This window comes from Arachis stenosperma, chromosome 6, assembly GCF_014773155.1.
Source record: "Arachis stenosperma cultivar V10309 chromosome 6, arast.V10309.gnm1.PFL2, whole genome shotgun sequence".
NCBI lineage: Eukaryota > Viridiplantae > Streptophyta > Magnoliopsida > Fabales > Fabaceae > Arachis > Arachis stenosperma.
In genome coordinates this window covers 51698956-51721761 of record NC_080382.1, presented here as the reverse complement: position 1 = coordinate 51721761, position 22806 = coordinate 51698956, and the positions used below count along the sequence as shown (strand labels likewise).

The following is a 22806-nucleotide window of genomic DNA, read 5'->3' as shown; positions in this document are numbered from 1 at the left end:
CCCATTCAAAAATTAGTGAATTAGTTCTTTTGGCCAGCGCACCAAAATTATCGCCAAGTAATAACCCACAGTGGAGTGGGATTGTATCCACAGAGATTGGCAAATTCAAGCAGTTTTAATTGATTGATGAATTAGTCAAGCGGATCAATAAGATTGTGAAGTGCAGAATTGTAAATGAGATAAATGTAAATGACTAGAATATAAAGAAAAGCAATAAAGTGTAGAAATGGAAATTACAGAATGTAAAGTGCTGAATCGTAAATGACTTGAATGTAAATGGGAGTGGGAAATTGCTGAATGTAAAAATTAAGCTGTAAAGAAATGGATAGATAAGAATGGGAAAATTCATTGAGATTGGGAGATGTTGTCTCTTTGGATCAAATCTAGCTTATATCTTCTTCAATCATGCAACTCATTGACCTCTTGGCAATCATGATTGATTGAGCCCCAATTCCTTGGTGACTCAATCTATCAGATCTTGATTAATAGCCAATTCCTTGGTTTAATTGCTCATGAAGAGAGATATGCTTGGTCCCTGATTATACCATGCACCCTCATAGGTCCAGGTAGAGGGAGGATTATATGTCACGTATCCAATCACCAAAACCCAGAATCTACTCAAGTGTGAGAAGGGATTTCACGCATGATTTCATGTTTCCTTTCCCAAGGTTCCCATGAAACCCAGTTGCATTCAATCTCTTTCCCAAGATAATTGAACACTAAGCATTAAGAACAAAATTCCTTCAAGCAAATCAAAGAGAAGATGAAGAGAAGAGGAATTTCACTATTATCAATCCATCAAGTACAACAGAGCTCCCTCTCTCAATGAGAGGGAAGTTAGCTACTCATAGCTTGAAAAGTACTCAAAAGTGGAGTGTAAAAGTGGATCTAAAACTAACTTTTTAACCCCTCTCTAGTACTCCTTGGGGGTATTTACACTACTCCTAGTAAAATAAAAGAATTACAAAAGTGAAAAGGGAAAATTACATTTTGGAGGGAAAAGAAAACACTCAATAAGCGTGACTTCTTAGCTGGCGTGTGGCTGGCGCTTTACCGGCGTGTCACGTACCCTTCAAACTAGCTTGGCATGCCACGCTCAATCCTTCAAGTGGCATGTTCGTCCCTTTGTCAACCTTGGCGTGCCACGCCTTCGAACTCAAGTGGCACGCCATAGTGGAATTCTTGTGTTGGCGTGCCACGCCTTCGAGCTCAAGTGGCACACCCTTTGCTTTTTCCACATTCCTTTGCCTATGGAAACTTGAACTAGCGTGGCACGCCCAGGGTTTGGCGTGCCACGCCCTTGTTGTGTGCTTGGCTAAGCTCCTCTGGAAAGTTGCACTAGCGTGGCACGCCCAGGGTCTGGCGTGCCACGCCCCTTTGTGAGTGAGCGGTTCTTCTGTTTGGCGTGCCATGCCACGAACTCAAATGGCACGCCCCAATGCTTCTTTGCCCTCTGAATGACACTGGCGTGCCACGCCTGGTTGCTCAAGTGGCACGCCTAAGTGAAGAATAGTGAATGGCGTGCCACGCCTTCGATACTAAGTGGCACGCCCCATGTAATTGGCCTCTTTCATCCTCTTTGGAAACTTGTACTAGCGTGCCACGCCTAAAGGCTGGCGTGCCGCGCCCATGATCTTGCCTTGATTCCAATGGTTGGCATGCAACGCCTCAGCTTCAAGTGGCACGCCATAGTGAGATGCTTGGGTTAGCGTGCCACGCCTTCGATACCAAGTGGCACGCCTGGTGCACGAAATTGGAAATCACAATTCTTAACAACTTCGCACAACTAACCAGCATGTGCACTGGGTCGTCCAAGTAATACCTTACGTGAGTAAGAGTCGAATCCCACGGAGATTGTTGGTTTGAAGCAAGCTATGGTTATCTTATTATTCTTAGTCAGGATACCAACAACAGTGTTTTTTTAGTTCAATTGTAAAAAGTGAAAGGGCATAAAATAAATAATTTTTACTCAATAATGGAGAATATGTTGGAGTTTTGGAGATGCTTTGTCTTCTGAATTTCTGTAAGATAATGCTTCCTCACTTTCATAAATGCAAGGCTCCTTCCATGGCAAGCTGTATGTAGGGTGTCACCGTTGTCAATGGCTACTTCCCATCCTCTCAGTGAAAATGGTCCAAATGCTCTGTCACAGCACGACTAATCACCTGTTGGTTCTCGATCATGTCGGAATAAGATCCATTGATCCTTTTGCGTATATCACTACGCCCAACACTTATGAGTTTGAAGTTCGTCACAGTCATCCAATCCCAGAATCCTACTCGGAATACCACAGACAAGGTTTAGACCTTCCGGATCCTCATGAATGCCGCCAACAATTCTAGCTTATACCACGAAGATTTTGATTAAGGAATCTAAGAGATACTCATTCAATCTAATGTAGAATGGAGGTGGTTGTCAGGAACACGTTCATGGATTGAGGAAGGTGATGAGTGTCACGGATCATCACCTTCTTCATAGTGAAGCGCAAATGAACATCTTAGATAGGAACAAGCATGTTTGAATGGGAAACAGAAATAATTGCATTAATTCATCAAGACGCTATAGAGTTCCTCACCCCAACAATGGAGTTTAGAGACTCATGCCGTCAAAAGGTATAAAATTCAGATCTAAAAATGTCATAAGATACAAAATAAATCTCTAAAAGTTGTTTAAATACTAAACTAGTAACCTAGGTTTACAGAAAATGAGTAAACTAAGATGGATAGTGCAGAAATCCACTTCTGAGGCCCACTTGGTGTGTGCTGGGGCGGAGACTTAAGCTTCTCACGTGCCTGGGCTGTTTCTGGAGTTGAACGCCAGGTTGTAACCTGTTTCTGGTGTTGAACTCTAACTTGCAACCTGTTTCTGGCGTTGAATGCCAGATTGCAACATGGAACTGGCGTTGAACTCCAGTTTACGTCATCTATCTTCATACAAAGTATGAACTATTATATATTGCTGGAAAGCCCTGGATGTCTACTTTCCAACCCATTTAAGAGCGTGCCAATTGGACTTCTGTAGCTCCAAAAAATCCATTCCGAGTGCAGGGAGGTCAGATCCAACAGCATCAGCAGTCCTTTTTCAGCCTAAATCAGATTTTTGCTCAGCTCCCTCAATTTCAGCCAGAAAATACCTGAAATTACAGGAAAACACACAAACTCATAGTAAAGTCCAGAAATATGAATTTTTCCTAAAAACTAATAAAATTATACTAAAAACTAACTAAAACATACTAAAATCTACATGAAATTACCCCCAAAAAGCGTATAAAATATCCGCTCATCAACGCCCAAGTGAGATTGAGAGGTTGGCGTGCCATGCCTTCGACCTCAAGTGGCACGCCCAGTCTTTAGTTGCCTTCAGCTCCTTCTCTGGATTATTGTACCAGCGTACCACGCCATGCTGCTCAAGTGGCACGCCCAACTGACTTCTTGGAGCTGGCGTGCCACGCCTTCGACACCAAGTGGCACGCTATAGTGGACATTCTTCTTGAGATGGTGAGTTAGCATGCCACACCCCTTTGCTCAAGTGGAGGTTACCCATCCTAGTACTACTCTCGCCCGAGTACGCTTAATTGCGGAGTTCCGATGGGATCCGGTACATTAGTGCTGGTATGATCGCACCTATTAAAGTGTGCGCACACAATGATCATAAGCATGGGGCGCGACATAGAGTAACTCGAGCTGCGAAGCTTTACGGGGACCGCAGGAGCCTGGGGAAGATTAGGCCACTCAGGACCGCTTTAAGGTATCCTTCTCAGGATAGAATCGTTTAAAGAAAGAGGGTCAGTATGAGGTAAAAAAAAAAAAGAAGAGGTGCAACGCAAAGACTTCCCAGGAGATCACCCATCCTAGTACTACTCTCGCCCAAGAATGCTTAACTGCAGAGTTCTGATCGGATCCGGGGATTAGTGCTAGTATGATCACACTTATTAAAGTGTGCGCAAACAATTATCATAAGCATGGGGCGCGACATAGAGTAACTCGAGCCGCGAAGCCTTGCGGGGACCGCGGGTGCCTGCAGAAGATCATGCCATTGAGGATCACTTTAAGGTATCCTTCTCGGGATAGAATCGTTTAAAGAAAGAGGGTCAGTATGATGTAAAAAAAAAAGAGGTGCAACAAGAGGACTTGCTATGAGGTCACAAATCCTAGTACTACTCTCACCCAAGCACGCTTAACTGCGGAGTTCTGATGGGATCCAGTGCATTAGTTCTTGTATGATCGCACCTATTAAAGTGTGCGCACACATTTATCATAAGCATGGGGCGCGACATAGAATAACTCGAGCCGCGAAGCCTTACGGGGACAATGGGAGTCTGCGGAAGATCATGCCATTGAGGATCGCTTTAAGGTATCCTTCTCAGGATAGAATCGTTTAAGGAAAGAGGGTTAGTACGACATAAAACAACAGAGGTGCAACACGAGGATTTCCAAGGAGGTCAGCCATCCTAGTACTACTCTCGCCCAGGCATGCTTAACTGAGGAGTTCTGATGGGATCCGGTGCATTAGTGCTGGTATGATCGCACCTGTTAAAGTGTGCACACAGAATTATCATAAACATGGGGCGCGAATAGAGTAACTCAAGCTAGGAAGCCTTGTGGGGACCACGGGAGCCAACGGAAGATCAGGCCATTGAGGATCGCTTTGAGGTATCCTTCTCGGGGTAGAATCGGTTAAAGAAAGAGGGTCAGTACGACGTAAAAAAAAGAGCTGCAACACAAGGACTTCCCAGGATGTCACGCATCCTAGTACTACTCTCGCCCAAGCACACTTAATTACGGTGTTCTGATGGGATCCGGTACATTAGTGCTGATATGATCGCACCTAATAAAGTGTGCGCACACAATTATCATAGGCATGGGGCGCAATATAGAGTAACTCGGGCCGCGAAGCCTTACGGGGACCGCGGGAGCTTGCGGAAGATCAGGCCATTGAGCATCGCTTTAAGGTATCCTTCTTAGGATAGAATCGTTTAAAGAAAGAGGGTCAGTACGATGTAAAAAAAAAAGGACAGGTTCAACGTAAGGACTTCCTAGGAGGTCACCCATCCTAGTACTACTCTCGTCCAAGAACGCTCAACTGCGGAGTTCTGATCGGATCTGGGGCATTAATGCTGGTATGATCACACTTATTAAAGTGTTTGCAAACAATTATCATAAGCATGGGGCGCGACATAGAGTAACTCAAGCTGTGAAGCCTTGCGGGGACCGCGGGTACCTGCAGAAGATCAGGCCATTGAGGATCGCTTTAAGGTATCCTTCTTGGAATAGAATCGTTTAAAGAAAGTGGGTCACCAATCCTAGTACTACTCTTACCCAAGCACGCTTAACTGCGGAGTTCTGATGGGATCCGGTGCATTAGTGCTGGTATGATTGCACCTATTAAAGTGTGCGCAGACATTTATCATAAGCATGGGGCGCGATGATGAGTGGATATTTTATACGCTTTTTGGGGGGTATATTCATATAATTTTTAGTAGGGGCTAGCTACTTTTTAGTATATTTTTATTAGTTTTATGCAAAAATCACATTTCTGAACTTTGCTATGAGTTTGTGTGTTTTTCTGTGATTTCAGGTATTTTCTGGCTGAAATTGAGGGACCTGAGCAAAAATCTGATTTTGAGGCTGAAAAAGGACTGCAGATGCTGTTGGATTCTGATCTCCCTGCACTCGAAATGAAATCTTTGGAGCTACAGAAACCCAAATGGCGCGCTCTCATTTGCGTTGGAAAGTAGACATCTAGGGCTTTCCAGAAATATATAATAGTCTATACTTTGCCCGAGTTTAGATGATGCAAAATGGCGTTCAACGCTAGCTTTCTGCCCTATTCTGGCGTTAAACGTCAGAAACAAGTTGCAAGCTATAGTCAAACGCCAGAAACAAGTTACAAACTGGAGTTCAACTCCAAAGAAGGCCTCTACACGTGAAAGCTTCAATGCTCAGTCCCAACACACACTAAGTGGGCCCCGGAAGTGGATTTCTACACTATCTATCTTAGTTTACTCATTTTCTGAAAACCTAGGTTACTAGTTGAGTATAAAAACTACTTTTAGAGATTTATTTTGTACCTCATGACATTTTACATCTGAATTTGTATCTTTGATGGCATAAGTCTTTAAACCCCATGGTTGGGGGTGAGGAGCTCTACTGTGTCTCGATGAATTAATGCTTGTTTCTATTCTAAGATATTCATTCGCACTTTAACATGATGAATGTGATGATCTGTGACACTCATCACCATTTTCAACCTATGAATGCGTGCCTGACAACCACTTCCATTCTACCTTAGATTGAATGTATGTCTCTTGGGTTCCTGGTTCATGAGTTTGACTGCCTCTCCTGACAACAGAGCATTCAAATCCGAGAGATCAGAGTCTTCGTGGTATAAGCTAGAATCAATTGGCAGCATTCCTGAGATCTGAAAAGTCTAAACCTTGTCTATGGTATTCCGAGTAGGATCCGGAAAGGGATGACTGTGACGAGCTTCAAACTCGTGAATGCTGGGCACAGTGACAGTGTGCAAAAGGATCAATGGATCCTATTCCAACATTAGTGAGAACCAACAGATGATTAGCCATGTACATGGACCCTTTTCACTGAGAGGACGGCTGGTAACCATTGACAATGGTGATCCACCAACATACAGCTTTCCATGGAAGGAGACCTACGTGCGTGAAGAAGAAGACAGTAGGAAAATAGAACTTCAGAAGACAGAGCATCTCCAAAACCTCACCTGGTCTCTATTACTGCATAACAAGTATCATTTAATTCATGCTCTTTTACTCTTCGCAATTAAAACTAAGAACCATTATTGATATCCTGACTAAGAATAATAAGATAACCATAGCTTGCTTCAAGCTGGCAATCTCCGTGGGATCGACCCTTACTCACGTAACGTATTACTTGGACGACCAAGTGCACTTGCTGGTTAGTTGTGCGGAATTACAAAGTGTGATTGTAATTTTCGTGCACCAAGTTTTTGGCGCCATTACCGGGGATTGTTCGAGTTTGAACAACTGATGGTTTATTTTATTACTTAGATTAGGAAAATTTTGTCTTTTTGGTTTAAAGTCTTTTACTTTCTTTTCAAAAAAATTTCTTCAAAAATATTATTTTTCTTTGTTAATTGTTAGTTTCTCATTGAGTTTAGTTGCATGTTTTAAATTTGGTGTCCTTTGTGTTTTTGTCATCTAAAAAAATAGTTTTTCTCTGTTCAATCATTGCATTTGTTGAATGTGTCTATGTTCTTGGGAATAGTTGCCCCTTTGAGTCTTCTTTTCTAAAATCTTTTTAAAAATAATTTTTCTTTGTAAATTTTTCTTTAGTTTTCGAAATATTTATTTTGGTTTTCTAAAAATTTTAAGTTTGGTATTCTTTCTTTTGTTCTTGTTGTTCTTGTGAGTCTTCAAAGTGTTCTTGAGTCTTCTTTGTGTTTTGATCTTAAAATTTTTAAGTTTGGTGTGCCTTGGTGTTTTCCCTCCAAAATTTTCGAAAATAAGGAGTATTGGATCTAAAAGTTTTAAGTCTTGTGTCTTTTGTATGTTTTTCTCTTTCATAATAAAATTCAAAAATAAAAAATATCTTTTCCTTTAATTGCTCATAATTTTCGAATTCATTAGGTTGATTTAGTCAAAATTTTTAAAAATCATATCTTTTTCAAAAACTCCTAACCACTTTCTCTCTCCTCATTCTTTTTCAAAAAAAAATCATCATAAAATATTTTCAAATTTTTTTATTTTATTTTATTATTTTAATATCCATTTTCTTATTCTTATTATTTCGAAAAAAATTAATAAATAAATATAATAGAATAAATAAAATAAATCCACATCATCTCCCTTTCTCCATCATGGACCTAAGTGGAAATGAACAGTCTAGAAGGACTCTGGGGTCATATGCTAACCCCACTACTGCTTCACATGGGAGTAGTATCTGTATACCCTCCATCGGAGTCAGTAGTTTTGAGTTGAATCCTCAGCTCATTATCATGTTGCAGCAAAATCCAGTATTCCGATCTTCCATAGGAAGAACCTACTGAGTTTCTAGCACAATTCTTTTAAATTGCTGACACAGTACATGATAAGGAAGTAGATTAGGATGTCTACAAATTGCTGGAAAAGACCAAGCTAAGAGGTGGTTAAATAACCAACCTAAAGCTAGCATAAGAACATGGAAACAGTTGTCAGACAAATTCCTGAATCAATATTTCCCTCCTAAGAGGATGACACAGCTACTGCTGGACACCAAAGGCTTTTTAAACAAGAGGATAATGAATCCCTTTACAATGCCTGGGAGAGGTACAGAGAGATGCTAAGGAAATGCCCCTCTGAAATGTTTTCAGAATGGGTGCAGTTAGACATCTTCTACTACGGGCTTACAGCAAAAGCTCATATATCTCTAGACCACTCAGGTGGTGGATCTATACACGTGAGAAAGACAATTGAAGAGGCTCAAGAGCTCATTGATACCGTTGCTAGAAATCAGCATCTGTACTTAAGTAGTGAGTCCTCCATAAAAGAAGAGGCTAAGGCAGTATCCACTTAACTTAGCCATCTAGAACAAGTTGTTGAAATCAATCAGCAATTATGTTATCTGATAGAATAGTTGGCAGAATTTAAAGAGATGTTACAAGACACTAAGGATGCTAACAAGAACATGAAAGCATAACTTGACCAGACAAGACAGCAGTTATCAAAACAGATAACAGAAGAGTGCCAGAAGTTCAATTAAGGAGTGGAAAAACATTGAATACCTCAACTCAAACAGCAGAAAGCCAAGAAAAGAACAAATAATAGAGGATGAGCAGACTGCTACCCAAAATTCCTCTGAGGACAATAAGAGCCCAGGGAGGAATGATTCTGGCGTTCAAACACCAGAAAAGGGTGAAAAACTGGCATTAAATGCCCAACCCATGTTCAGTTCTGGCGTTCAAACGCCAGAAAAGGGAGGGAATATGGCGTTAAACGCCAATCCAACCCCCAATCCTGGCGTTGAAATGCCTATGAGGGGTTAGACACTTGCAAGTGCTGATAATAGCTCTCTTAAGAAGGCCTCTATAGGAAATGAACCTGCAGCAACTAAGGTTGAAGAATACAAAGCCAAAATACCTTATCCTCAAAAACTTCGCCAAGCAGAATAGGATAAATAATTTGCCCGCTTTGCAGACTATCTCAGGACTCTTGAAATCAAGATTCTGTTTGTAAAAGCACGTGAGAAAATACCCTCTTATGCTAAGTTCATGAAAGAGATCTTAAGTCATAAGAAGGATTGGAGAGAAACTCAAAAAGTTTTTCTCACTGAAGAATGCAGTGCAATCATTTTAAAGAGCTTACTAGAGAAGCTTAAGGATCCTGGAAGCTTTATGATACCATGCACATTAGAGGGTACCTGTACCAAGACAGCTTTATGTGATCTTGGGGCAAGTATCAACCTAATTCCTACATCCACTATCAGAAAGCTTGGCTTGACTGAAGAGGTCAAACCAACCAGGATATGTCTTCATTCACCTTTTCCACTGACTTTGTAGTGTTGGAAATGGAGGAGCATAAGAGTTTAACTCTCATTCTAGGAAGACATTTCCTAGCAACTGGACGAACTCTCATTGACGTCCAAAAAGGGGAAGTAACCTTGAGAGTCAATGAGGATGAGTTTAGGCTGAATGCTATTGAAGCAATGAAGCACCCAGACACATCAAAAGACTGCATGCGTGTTGATATTATTGACTCCCTAGTACAGGAGATCAGTATGGCTGAGAGTCTCGAATCAGAGCTAGAGGATATCTTTAAAGATGTTCAGCCTAATTTGGAAGAACCAGAGGAAATAGAAGAACCTCTGAAAATTCCTCAAGAAAAGGAGAAACCTCCTAAACCCGAGCTCAAACCACTACCACCATCCCTAAAATATGTATTTTTGGGAGATGGTGAAAATTTTCCTGTAATCATAAGCTCTGCCTTAGAGCCACAGGAAGAGAAAGCACTAATTCAGGTGCTGAGGACACACAAGATAGCTCTTGGGTGGTCCATTAGTGATCTCAAGGGCATTAGCCCAGCCAGATGCATGCACAAGATCCTACTGGAGGATAATGCCAAACTAGTGGTTCAACCACAAAGGCGGCTGAATCCAGCCATGAATGAGGTGGTGCAGAAGGAGGTCACTAAATTACTAGAGGCTGGGATTATTTATCTCATTTTTGATAGCCCCTGGGTGAGCCCTGTCCAAGTTGTACCCAAAAAGGGAGGCATGACAGTGGTTTATAATGAAAAAAATGAACTGGTTCCTACAAGAACAGTTACAGGGTGGCGTATGTGTATTGACTACAGAAGACTCAATACAGCCATAAGAAAGGATCATTTTCCTTTACTATTTATAGACCAAATGCTAGAAAGGCTAGCAGGTCATGACTATTACTGCTTTCTGGATGGCTACTTAGGCTACAACCAAATTGCAGTAGATCCCCAGGATCAAGAGAAAACAGCATTTACATATCCATCTGGAGTATTTACCTACAGAAGGATGCCATTTGGTCTGTGTAATGCACCGGCAACCTTTCAGATATGCATGCTCTCTATTTTCTCTGATATGGTGGAAAAATTTCTGGAAGTCTTCATGGATGACTTCTCAGTATTCAGATATTCATTTAGCTCCTGTCTTGACCATCTAGCACTTGTTCTGAAAAGGTGCCAAGAGACCAACCTGGTTTTAAACTGGGAGAAATGTCACTTTATGGTGACTGAAGGAATTGTCCTTGGACACAAAATTTTGCAAAACCCCTAAGCAACTTGCTTGCTGCTGACACGCCATTTAGCTTTGACACAGAGTGTCTGCAAGCTTTTGAGACTCTGAAGGCTAAGTTGGTCACAACACCTGTCATATCTGCACCAGACTGGACATTACCATTTGAATTAATGTGTGATGCCAATGGCCATGCTATTGGTGTAGTATTAGGACAGAGGCATAATAAGCTTCTGCACGTCATTTACTATGCTAGCCGTGTTCTAAATGACGCACAGAAGAATTACACAACCACAGAAAAAAAGCTGCTTGCAGTGATTTATGCCATTTACAAGTTTAGATCCTATCTACTAGGATCAAAAGTGATTGTGTACACTGACCATGCTGCTCTTAAATATCTACTCACAAAGCAAGATTCAAAACCCAGGCTCATAAGATGGGTGTTGCTTCTGCAAGAGTTTGATATAGAAATAAGAGACAGAAAAGGGATAGAGAATCAAGTAGCAGATCACCTGTCCCGGATAGAACTAGTAGAAGAGATGTCTCTCCCCCTAACTGAGATCTCTAAAACCTTTCCGGATGAGCAACTCTTTGTCATTCAGGAAGTGCCATAGTTTGCAGACATTGCAAACTATAAAGCTGCAAGATTCAATCCCAAGGAGTACAGCAGGCAGCAAAAGAAAAAATTACTTTCTGATGCGAAGTACTACTTGTGGGATGAACCATATCTCTTTAAGAGATACGTAGACGGAATAATCCATAGGTGCGTGCCTAGAGAAGAGGCACAGAAGATCCTATGGCATTGCCATGGATCATAATATAGAGGACATTTTGGAGGTGAGCGAACAGCCACCAAAGTCCTCCAATGTGGCTTCTAATGGCCTACACTCTATAGAGACTCCCGAGAGTTTGTACGTAACTGTGACAGTTGTCAGAAAGCTGGTAATCTGCTTCATGGTTACACCATGCCCTAACAAGGGATCTTAGAGATTGAGTTTTTTAATGTATGGGGTATTGACTTCATAGGCCTTTTCCACCATCATATTTAAACACTTACATTCTGGTGGCAGTAGACTATGTATCTAAATTGGTGGAGACAATTGCAACACCCACTAACGATACTAAGACAGTACTGAAGTTCCTCAAAAAATATATCTTTAGCAGATTTGGTGTCCCTAGAGCATTAATCAGTGATGGAGGCACTCATTTCTGTAATAAACAGCTTTATACTGCCATGGTTCGATAAGAAATTAGCCACAAGGTGGCAACTCCATATCATCCATAGACCAATGGGCAAGCTGAAGTCTCTAATAGAGAACTAAAAAGAATCCTAGAATGGACTGTAATTACCCGTAGAAAGGATTGGGCAAAGAGCTTGGATGATGCTCTATGGGCATACAGAACAGCATTCAAGACTCCTATAAGAACATCTCCGTACCAGCTTGTGTATTGGAAGGCCTGTCACCTGCCCGTGGAACTGGAGCATAAAGCCTACTGGGCAACCAGATTATTAAACCTTGATGCCAAATTAGCTGGAGAGAAAAGATTGCTCCAGCTGAATGAGCTAGAGGAATTCAGACTCAATGCTTTTGAAAATGCCAAAATTTACAAGGAGAAAGGAAAAAGATGGCATGATAAGAACCTGTCATCCAGAGTCTTTGAGCCAGGACAAAAGGTTCTGCTATTTAACTCTAGGCTCAAGCTATTCCCTGGGAAACTAAAATCTCGGTGGAGAGGACCATATGTGATTACAGGTGTGTCACCATATGGATATGTAGAGCTTCAGGATATTAATTCTGACAAAAAGTTCATTGTTAATAGACAGAGAGTCAAACATTATCTGGAAAGCAATTTTGAGCAAGAATGCTTAGAACTGAGACTAGATTAAGGCTTAGAAAGGTCCAGCTAAAGACAATAAAGAAGCACTTGCTGGGAGGCAACCCAGCCATTACTGTAGTTTATTTGTCATTTAAATAATAATTATAGGAGTTTAATAAATTATCATCAGAATTAATTCTCATTTACAGGAGGTCACAGAGTTATAGAAGGTTCAGAGCAGAGAGCAGAGAAAAGAAGCTCACTGGCACGAAAATGCCAGTAAGAGGCACTTCTGGGCGTTTAATGCCAGTAAGAATACCTGATGACTTACATCATCTACCCTTTTTCTTGCATAAAAAGGACCATAAAAGAGGCATAATCTCATTTCAGCATTGCAATTCATGCCTTAATTGATGAATATCTTAGTACATTGCTTTGAAATGAGTTTGTGCTAGATTTCAGGTGGAGAAGACATCAAAAATGGGAAGGAAAACAACAAAACAAGTGGGGCATGTGAAGCAGGCGTGCCACTTGGAACAAATGCCACAAAAATGTATTGATGTGGCATGCCAGAAGCTGGGCGTGGCACGTCGGTACAACATTCCAGAGAGCGAAATTCAATGCCATCAAAGGGGCGTGGCACGCCAGGAGCAGGGCGTGGCACGCGAACTCATTATTAGAAGAGCCATCACTATGGTGTGCCACTTTGTGTCAAAGGCGTGGCACGCCAGCCCATAGTTCACTTGGGCATGCCACTTAAGGACCAAGGCGTGGCATGCCAAGCTTATAAGACCCACAATTGAGTGGGCGTACCACTTGTGCAACAAGGCGTGGCACGCTAGTGAACAAGGAGACAATGCAAAAGCTGGGCGTGCCACTTGGTATCGAAGGCGTGGCATGCCAGCTCAAGAAGTCCCACTAAGGCGTGCCACTTGAGCAACAAGGCATGGCATGCCAGCACTTAAGGAGGCCAAATAAAGCTGGGCGTGCCACTTGGTATCGAAGGCGTGGCACGCCAGTTTAATTATCTCACTTTGGCGTGCCACTTGAACATCCAGGCGTGGCATGCCAACATCTGGGACCATGGCAAATGACAGGCGTGACACACCGGTTTTATGGCGTGGCACGCTGGTAGTGTTTTCCAGAGGAGGAGTTAAAGGGCCAGTGAACTCAGGTGTGCCACTTGAGAGATGAGGCATGGCACGCCAGCAGGAAGATGAAGCAAATGAAGGGCGTAACATGCCAGTCTCATGGCGTGGCACACTGGTAGTATTTTCTAGAGGGGAAGAAGAGGAGCCAATGAACTCAGGCGTGCCACATGGATGGCGAGGCGTGGCACGCCGGCAAGGGGGTGAAGCTTTAAGAAGGGCGTGGCACGCCAGACCCTGGGCGTGCCATGCTGGTACAAATCTCCAGAAGCATAGAGATAAGGGAAGTGACCTTGGGCGTGCCACTTTGGTTCAAAGGCGTGGCACGCCAGGATGTTTTGCCCTTTTAAAATGCCTTGGGCGTGCCACTTTGGTTCGAAGGCGTGGCACGCCAGGCCACTTTGCCCTTTAAAATGTCTTGGGCGTGCCACTTAGGCTCGAAGGCGTGGCACACCAGGAGTGAAATAGAGGACGGCGTGCCACTTGAATGGAGAGGCGTGGCACGCCAAATCAGAAACAGAAGGAGCGTGACACGCCAGAGAAGCGCCAGTCACATGCCAGCTAGAAGATCACATTTGTTGAGTATCTTTTCCCTCCAAATTGTAATTTTCTTTTCACTTTTGTAATTTTCTTTTATTTTCTAGATCTGTGAGTAGTATAAATACCATTGGAAGTATTGGAAAAGGGGTTAGCAAGTCACAAAGTTTAGTTTTGGGGGATTTCACTTTTAGTTTTCACACTTCATCTCTTCCATCTTTTGTACTTTCTCTCTGAGCTATGAGTAGCTAAATTCCCTCTCATTGAGAGAGGGAGCTCTATTGTACTTGATGGATTAATGATAGTGAATTTCTTCTTCTCTTTGATTTACTAGAAGGAATTTCGATTTTAATGTTTAGTGTTCAATTAACTTGGAAAAGGGATTGAATGCAAAATGGGTTTCATAGGAACCTTGGAAAAGGAAACATGAAACCATCCTAGAAATCCCTTCTCACACTTAAGTAGAATCTGGGTTTTGGTGTTTGGATATGGTGACATACAATCCTCCATCTACCTGGACCTATGATGATGTGTGGTATAATTAGGGACCAAGCATATCTCTCTTCATGAGCAATTAGACCAAGGAATTGGCTATTGATCAAGATCTGAAAGATTGAGTCACCAAGGGATTGGGGCTCAATCAATCATGATTGCCAAGAGGTCAATGAGTTGCATGATTGAAGAGGATATGAGCTAGAATTAATCCAAAGGGACAATACCTCCTGATCTCAATGAATTTCCCCATTCTTATCTCTCCCATTCTTTTATAGCTTTAGTTACATTCTGCAAAATCCCATTCCCCTTTACATTCTTGTTATTTCCATTTTTGTATTTTATTGCTTTCTTTTATTTCTTTTTCCATTTATGTTCCTACCATTTATAATTCTGCACACACAACTTATTCTATTGAGCTTGACTAATTCACCAATTGATTAAAATTGCTCAAATCTACCAATCTCTGTGGATACGATCCTTCTCCACTGTGGGTTAATACTTGATGATAATTTTGGTGCGCTTGCCAAGAGCAAATTCATCAATATTATTAGGGAAGGGTAGTGAATTCCGACCATCAAGTTTTATGGTGCCGTTGCCGGGGATTGGTTTGAATTTGACAATGATTAAACCAATTGGAGAGCTAGATTAAGCATCTTTTTATTTTTCTTTATTCATTTCCTAGTGTAACCTTTAAATTCCTTTCTAATCTCTGTTTTTTCTTTCTTGTCTTTCTGAGATTTCTTTAATTATTCATTGTTTATACTTTCGCTCTTCTAACTATTTGATTAATTGCATCACTCAAGCTAATCACTAATTTTAACTAAGGAGATTTCTTCACTTACTTTTTTCTTGCTGTGTGTTGGCTGTATGACAGGTAGAAGAGGAGAGACTTCATCCTCTCTTGATAATGAACCTGAGAGAACCTTCCTTAGATTGAGGAGGGAGGCTAGAGGCAAGGGTATAGTTGGAGAAAAACCAGTAGAAGAAAATCTAACAACCACCATGGAAGACAAAGTGCACGAAGATGTTGGAGGAGGAGCTAGAAATCAAGCTGGGCAAGAGAGGAGAGTCTTAGGCTCCTATATCAACCCAAATCCAGGAAACTGTGGCAACAGCATCCTCAAGCCAACAATCCATGCCAACAACTTTGAGTTGAAACCTCAACTCATCACACTAGTCCAGAATAACTGCTCATATGGAGGAGGTGCTCAAGAAGATCCAAATCAACATCTCAACACATTCTTGAGGATATGCGATACTGTAAAGTCCAATGGTGTACACCCTGACACCTACAAACTACTTCTGTTCCCTTTCTCACTCAGAGATAAGGCAACAAAGTGGTTAGAATCATTCCCCAAGGAGAGCCTAACCACATGGGAGGATGTTGTGAACAAGTTTCTAGCGAGATTTTACCCTCCACAGAGGATCAACAGGCTAAGAGCTGAGGTGCAAACCTTCAGACAGCTAGATAGTGAAACACTCTATGAGGCCTGGGAGAGGTTCAAAGATCTAACAAGGAAATGCCCACCGGATATGTCTAATGAGTGGGTGCAGCTCTGCATTTTCTATGAAGGATTAACCTATGAATCGAAGAAGGCTGTAGACCACTCTTCAGGAGGTTCACTCAATAAGAAGAAGACCATCGAGGAAGCTATAGATGTCATTGAAACTGTAGCTGAGAATGACTACTTCTATTCTTTAGAAAGAGGCCAAAAGAAGGGGGTGCTGGATCTCAATTCTATGGATGCCCTGTTGGCACAAAACAAGGCAATTGCAGCACAATTGGCAGCCTTAACCAAGAAAATGGAAAATAATCAAGTTGCAGTTGTCCAAGCTTAAGCACCACCCCAAGAAAAAAATGAACCAGAAGTTAAATGTGAGCAAGCAAACTATGTGCATAATCCCTCTCGACCACCATATGACCCTAACTCTAAGACATATAACCCAGGATGGAAGAATCACCCAAATTTTGGGTGGGGGAACCAACAAAATCACAACCAAGAGCACAACAAACCCTACCAAGCCAATCAATACCAGAATCACAACTCCAACCATCAGTCAAATAACAACAGACCTTACCAAAATCCACCTCACACATCATATCCTTCCAACTAGCAAACACACCACCATCAAGATACACTAACCCCAACCTCACAACCATGTGAAATCAAGGGTAACTTTGAGAGAGTAGAGACCGCCATAGCACAGCTATCATCACAGCTCACAGAAGCCATTTCCACCCTTTTTGAAAGGCAAGCACAAGCTGAAAAGAAGATAGATGCCAACCAAGAAGAATATAGGTTGAATTTGAAGAACCAAGGTGCAACAATCTCAAAACTAGAAGCACAAGTGGGGTTCTTATCCAAGCAAATCCCAATGCCTACACATACATTTCCAAGTGACACCATGGTCAATCCAAGAGGGGAATGCAAGGCCATCACACTTAGAAGTGGAAAAGTGATAGAAGAAGCCACCCAAAACCAGGAAAACAACGAAGAAGCTGCAGAAAATCCTGAGAACATGAAGAAAGAAAAGGCCCCTAGCCTGTCTTCGCCAAAGCCAATCTTGAAGCCTTATGTACTAAAGGCACCATACCCATAAAGGCTAAGGAAGGATGGGAAGGACAACCAGTTCTCCAGATTTTTGGAAATCTTAAAAAAGCTCCAAATCAACACACCATTTGCTGAAGCATTGGAGTAAATGCCACTCTACGTAAAGTTCCTGAAGGAGCTCATGACAAGAAAAAGAAACTGGGGTGAAAATGAGACTGTAGTCCTAACTGAGGAATGTAGTGCCATCATACAAAAGAAACTCCCCCAGAAAATGAAGGACCCAGGAAGTTTCCAAATCCCCTGCATCATAGAGAATATCACTATTGAAAAGGCCTTGTGTGACATGGGAGCTAGCATCAATCTCATGTCCTTGAACATGATGAGAAGGATGAGAATTGAGGAAGCCAAACCAACAAAAATGGCACTCCAACTAGCTGACAGAACATTCAAGTTTCCACATGGAGTGGTGGAAGATTTATTGGTGAAGGTGGGGGAATTCTTCTTCCTAGCTGACTTTGTTGTGCAGGATATAGAAGAAGAGGCAAACACTTCAATTATCCTAGGAAGGCCATTCCTAGCTACTGCTGGAGCCATCATTGATGTGCAAAAAGGAGAACTAGTCTTGACATTACATGAGAAAAAGATGGTCTTTAATGTCTCCAAGGCAATGAGTTATCCCAAGGAAGTAATAGGAGAATGCATGATGGTGGATGATGACAAGTCATTATATGCCCATTTTCAAGCTAATTTCACTTGTTTCACTAGTTTTTATGCACTTTCTTGTATTCTAAGTAAGTAATTTGGAATGGAAATGCATGGTTTCTTTGAATCAAACAACCACCATTTAATTGATGCTAAATCATGAGGTTTGAGCTAAATTTAATTGATTTTTAATGATTTATAAACCTTGTGAATTTGGTGATACTTTGATTGGTTGTTTTAATTAATTGTAGGTGAAGAAAAGAAGAAAATAAGAAAGCGTGGCCTAAGAAGTGTGGCCCAAGGAAGAAAATAGTGTGGCAAAATGAAGGAGGGAAGCTACACTGCTCTCCCCAAGAGCACACTGCTCTCCAAGGGAGCACAACAATGAACCAAGCATGCAAGGCTTCACTGCCCTGCCCCCCTTGAGAGCGGAGCACAAATTCAAGCCAAGAAACAAGGAAGAGCAAAAATTCTGCTCTGCTCTCCTCAAGAGCAATTTCGGGCTCCTCATGGAAAAATTGAAGAAAAATTAACTCCAAGTGCCACCCATGGGTTTTGAACCCAAGCTCAAGAGGGAAGGAAGTAGTGCTCAAATGAAAGGAAAACAAGCTAAAATTGTCTTGTTTTCAACCTCCAAGGTTTGAACACAAGGCCTCCAAGAAAGTAAAAGTCTAGGCGCTACTTTGGTGCCAAGGAAACCAAGGAAATTTGCTCCAAAGAGCCATCCAGCAAGTTTCGAACTTGGGACTCCCCTTTGGAAGCCCCATTGCGCTGCCCACAAGGAGAGCAGAGCGCTACTCCTTGGCACGCACATGGGCATGCTTAACACGGCCAGAAAGGAGCTTGGGCGCACGGACAGGATGCACACATGAGAGCGGAGCAGCATCCTGATGTCTCACCAACCTTGGCACGCAACAAGGATCCCCACACAAGGCTTCAATGCTCTGCTCTCCACAAGAGCACAGCATCCTCCTGGGAGCAACTTGGGCTGAAATTCAATTAAAAATCTAACTTAATTCATTTCTTCACCAAATTTAAAAGTCCATCCAAACTCTAAAATCCAAGAATAGAAAGTGTATAAATATAGGTTTGTTTGATTTAGTGAGGACCTTTTTACAGACCTCTAGACTTTACTTGAGAATTTTTCTTTGATTTTTCATTTTTGAGCTTTTACTTTGGATTTGAGATCTTAGGGAATTGGGAAGGAGAATTGATCTCTCTTCTTCCTTGTTCTTGCTTGAGCACTCTTTACTTCTGGCTTTGGATCTTGGGTGGAGAATTGAAGAACTTCTGTTTCAATCTCACCTTGAGATCTCTTGTTTACTTTTTTCTGCATAATTGAATTTCAATTTCTGTTTACTACTTCATCTTTTCTTTTCTTCTGCAATTCACTTTTCCATTCTCCTTTGCAATTGTTCTTGTTGGATCGAGGAAGGATTTGAGATCTAGACTTGTTTTCTAGTCTCTTCCACTCCTGAGATCTTCAACTATCTTTTAATTTTCTGCAATTAAGCACAAGTCATTTTCTATTTTATATTTCAAAGCATTCTATCCTTACTTTTTGAGATCTGTTTCAATTTAATTCATCTTCTACTCTTCTGTTTAATGCAATTTACTTCTACTTGTTTAAATTCTGCAGTCCCAGTCCCTCAATCCCCTTTACCATTCAAGCAATTTATATTTCTTGCACTCTAAGTTACCACAATTTATATTTCTTGCACTTTAAGTTTCAGTCATTTAATTTCTTGTTCTTTAAGATTCAGTACCTTTACTTTCAATTCTTTTTTATTTCTGCAATTCATCCCTTTCCCCTTTATAATTCATGCAATTTACCTTCAGTCTGCTACAAATCACTCAACCAATACTTAATTCGCTTGACTAAATCAACCACTAAACTAAAATTGCTCAATCCTTCAATCCTTGTGGGATCGACCTCACTTATGTGAGTTATTATTACTTGATGCGACCCGGTACACTTGCCGGTGAGTTTCGTGTTGGATCGTTTTCCACACATCAAGTTTTTGGTGCCGTTGCCGGGGATTGAAATAGATTGACAATGATTAAGTGAGGTGGTAGTTTAGATCAAGCATTTTCTTTATTATTCTTTCACTAACATACTAACTGTTTGAAGATTTGCCTCTATTAACACACTAACTATTTGAAATTTTGTTTCAACTAACTGCATTCAATTTTCAAAAAAATACCACTATGTGTTCCTTATACTGGTTTACATGTCGCAGGAAAGAAGAGAGGTTCCAAATTCTGAAGGTCAAGATGAACAGACTATCAGAAGGTTGAGAAGAGAAGTCAAAGGGAAGGCTATTATTGGAGAAGAATATCATGACATGAAGCCACAACTCATTAAAGTAATCAAGAATAATTGTTCCTATGGCGGAAATCCATTGGAAGACCCTAAATAGCACATATCCACTTTTCTGAAAACCTGTGGTGCTGTTAAACCCGATGGTATAGATCATGACACCTATAAGCTCTTGTTATTCCCCTTCTCACTAAGGGATGAAGCTGCACAGTGGCTTGAAACCTTTCCCCAAGGAAGTATCACTAGTTGGGACGATTTGGTTACCAAGTTTTTAGCCAAATTCTCCTAATCCCAACAGATCATCAAGCTGAAAGAGGAGGTACATCCATTCACACAAGGAGAAGAAGAACCACTCTTCAAGGCATGGGAAAGATACAAGAAAGCAATTGACAAAGTGGGTTTCCAAGCTTTCTATGAAGGATTAACCCCAGAAACAAGAAAAGCGGTGGATTACTTCTCAGATGGCCTACTCAAAGCGACAACAACTGCCCAAGGAACTGCAAATTTCAATGACAAAGAAGTCAGCAACCAACACTCATCTGAGAAACCATAAAATGCAATTTCAGAAAAAGAAGTGACGAATCTTGAAGGAGTGGATGCAGTCATGAACCTGAACAAACAAATGCACCATCAAACCCAGCAACACATGGAGCTGAGAGCTAGAAAAGTTGATTGCCTGCGTCCTGCTATAGTGAATGCACAATTTCCACCATGGAGGCCCCATTCTTATCTGAGAATGGGGGAGTATCAACATCAAGAACAAAGAAGTTTCAATCAGGGCAAATCCATGACCACAAACAACCAACGTCACTCATCCAATAATGCCAATCAAAACCAATACTCACAAAACATGCACTCTCGGCCTCATAACAACTCACAAAATCACCAGAATACCTCTGCAACACCCACATCTTACCCGCACAATACCTATGCAATTCCTTCACAAGGTTTCCCAATCAACCAGTTCATCTTATACACTTACAACTTTTTCAGAGAATCTCGGACTTGGAAATGATGATAGAGAAACTCATGGAAGTTCAAGCCCATGAGACCAAAAACCATATGGATGCACATAAGAAGCTTGGAGAACAAATACTGCTATTGGCCCAGCATTTTTCAAAAACAACCAAGAAGGAGGAAATCCCTCTCAACATCGCTGAAGACAAACCAAATAACAATGAAAATGTTGCAAAAAGGGAAGAATGGAAAAAGATCATAGAGGAAAGTAAGAAAACCTTGGACAAAGAAAGTACCAGCCAAGAAAAACACAACAAGGAAGTGTTACAAGGAGAGACAGAGGATAGAATTAAAGAAGATCAGAAAATCCCTACTGAGAAACTTTCACTAGGGGATAAAGTACTACTAGACATTCAAACCATGAAGGTGTTCCCACAGCTGTCTGATCATTATATTATGACTAAGATCCTTCCATGGGAACTCATAGAAGTCATCAAAGAGGAAACCGGAAGGAAGTTCATGGTAAAGAAAGACAAGCTAAGGCACTGTGATCTTCAATTTACATGATCAACAGAATGAAGGATGTCAAGCTAGTGACAATAAAGAAGCGCTTGTTGGGAGGCAACCCAACCTGAGGTAGTTTTCTTTTCATAGCTTTTTCAATAAAAATGTTGAATAATTGGTATGCATTGCAAGGAGCTAAGTTTGGTGCTGCACACCAAAACAAATTAAGGGAGAATGAAGGATTCTAAGTTTGGTGTTCCACCAAAATCTCACTTAAAAGCACATTCTCACTTCCTGCATAATGCTAGCTCCAAGCAATCAGAAAAATTATTCAACTATTTAGCAGCTTTCTAGATTTAATTCCATAACCTCTAGCAAAGACACAAGGATTTCACATATGGTTAACTTGTTCCATCAGAGGCAGTGGCAAGCAATTAAGTTTGGTGGTCCCACACCAAAATAAAACCAAAAGACATACTCAATTTATGCATACTAACCATTCATTTAAGGGCTTGAGAAGCAAGCAACTTTTGAGAATTATGCAGGAAATTAGCCAACAATTGAAGACAATTTGCATTGTGACTCAAAAGGGATACAACAAGAGGAAGAATGAAAAGCTGCAACCCAAAAAGTTGTATCTACACTTAATCCTTGTTGATGTGAAATGTTTTAATTTAGGAATTCTTGTATGTCTTGCTAAAGTGTTCATCTAGTTGCAAGTGAAGTTGTTTGATTGAGTATGCTGATCTGCATAATGTTTGTTATCCATCACTTAGCTTTGAATTTTGTTTTGTTTCCCCTGCTGTTTGAATAAAAGAGAGATGTTTGACTTAGAAAAGTAATTGTTCAATGTTGCAAAAGTTAGAATGAAAGTTAGTGGTGGTATGTGTTTGATTCAATTATTAGCTCATAGAATAATTGCTGCATAATGACATGTTACTTGAAGCTTAAGCTAGTTTGCTGCTATGATCCTTCAATCAATGAAAGTCCCTTGCAAATAAATCAAAACAAAAAGAAAAAGAAGAAGAAAAGCCAAAAGC

The 22806-nt window shown here is 41.1% G+C and overlaps 1 non-coding gene and 5 pseudogenes across 1 annotated transcript; all 6 read right to left on the bottom strand.

Annotated features, from left to right (window-relative positions):
• Positions 1–3504: 3504 nt before the first annotated feature.
• On the bottom strand, positions 3505–3625 carry LOC130936985 (5S ribosomal RNA; annotated as a pseudogene).
• Positions 3626–3812: 187 nt separating this feature from the next.
• LOC130936965 (5S ribosomal RNA) lies at positions 3813–3930 on the bottom strand (annotated as a pseudogene).
• A 182-nt stretch (positions 3931–4112) lies between these two features.
• On the bottom strand, positions 4113–4231 carry LOC130936959 (5S ribosomal RNA; annotated as a pseudogene).
• Positions 4232–4412: 181 nt separating this feature from the next.
• LOC130938916 (5S ribosomal RNA) lies at positions 4413–4531 on the bottom strand. The gene has a single exon (XR_009070055.1). It is a non-coding gene; the product is annotated as a 5S ribosomal RNA (ribosomal RNA).
• A 179-nt stretch (positions 4532–4710) lies between these two features.
• On the bottom strand, positions 4711–4829 carry LOC130936924 (5S ribosomal RNA; annotated as a pseudogene).
• A 185-nt stretch (positions 4830–5014) lies between these two features.
• On the bottom strand, positions 5015–5133 carry LOC130936974 (5S ribosomal RNA; annotated as a pseudogene).
• Between the last annotated feature and the right edge of the window lie 17673 nt (positions 5134–22806).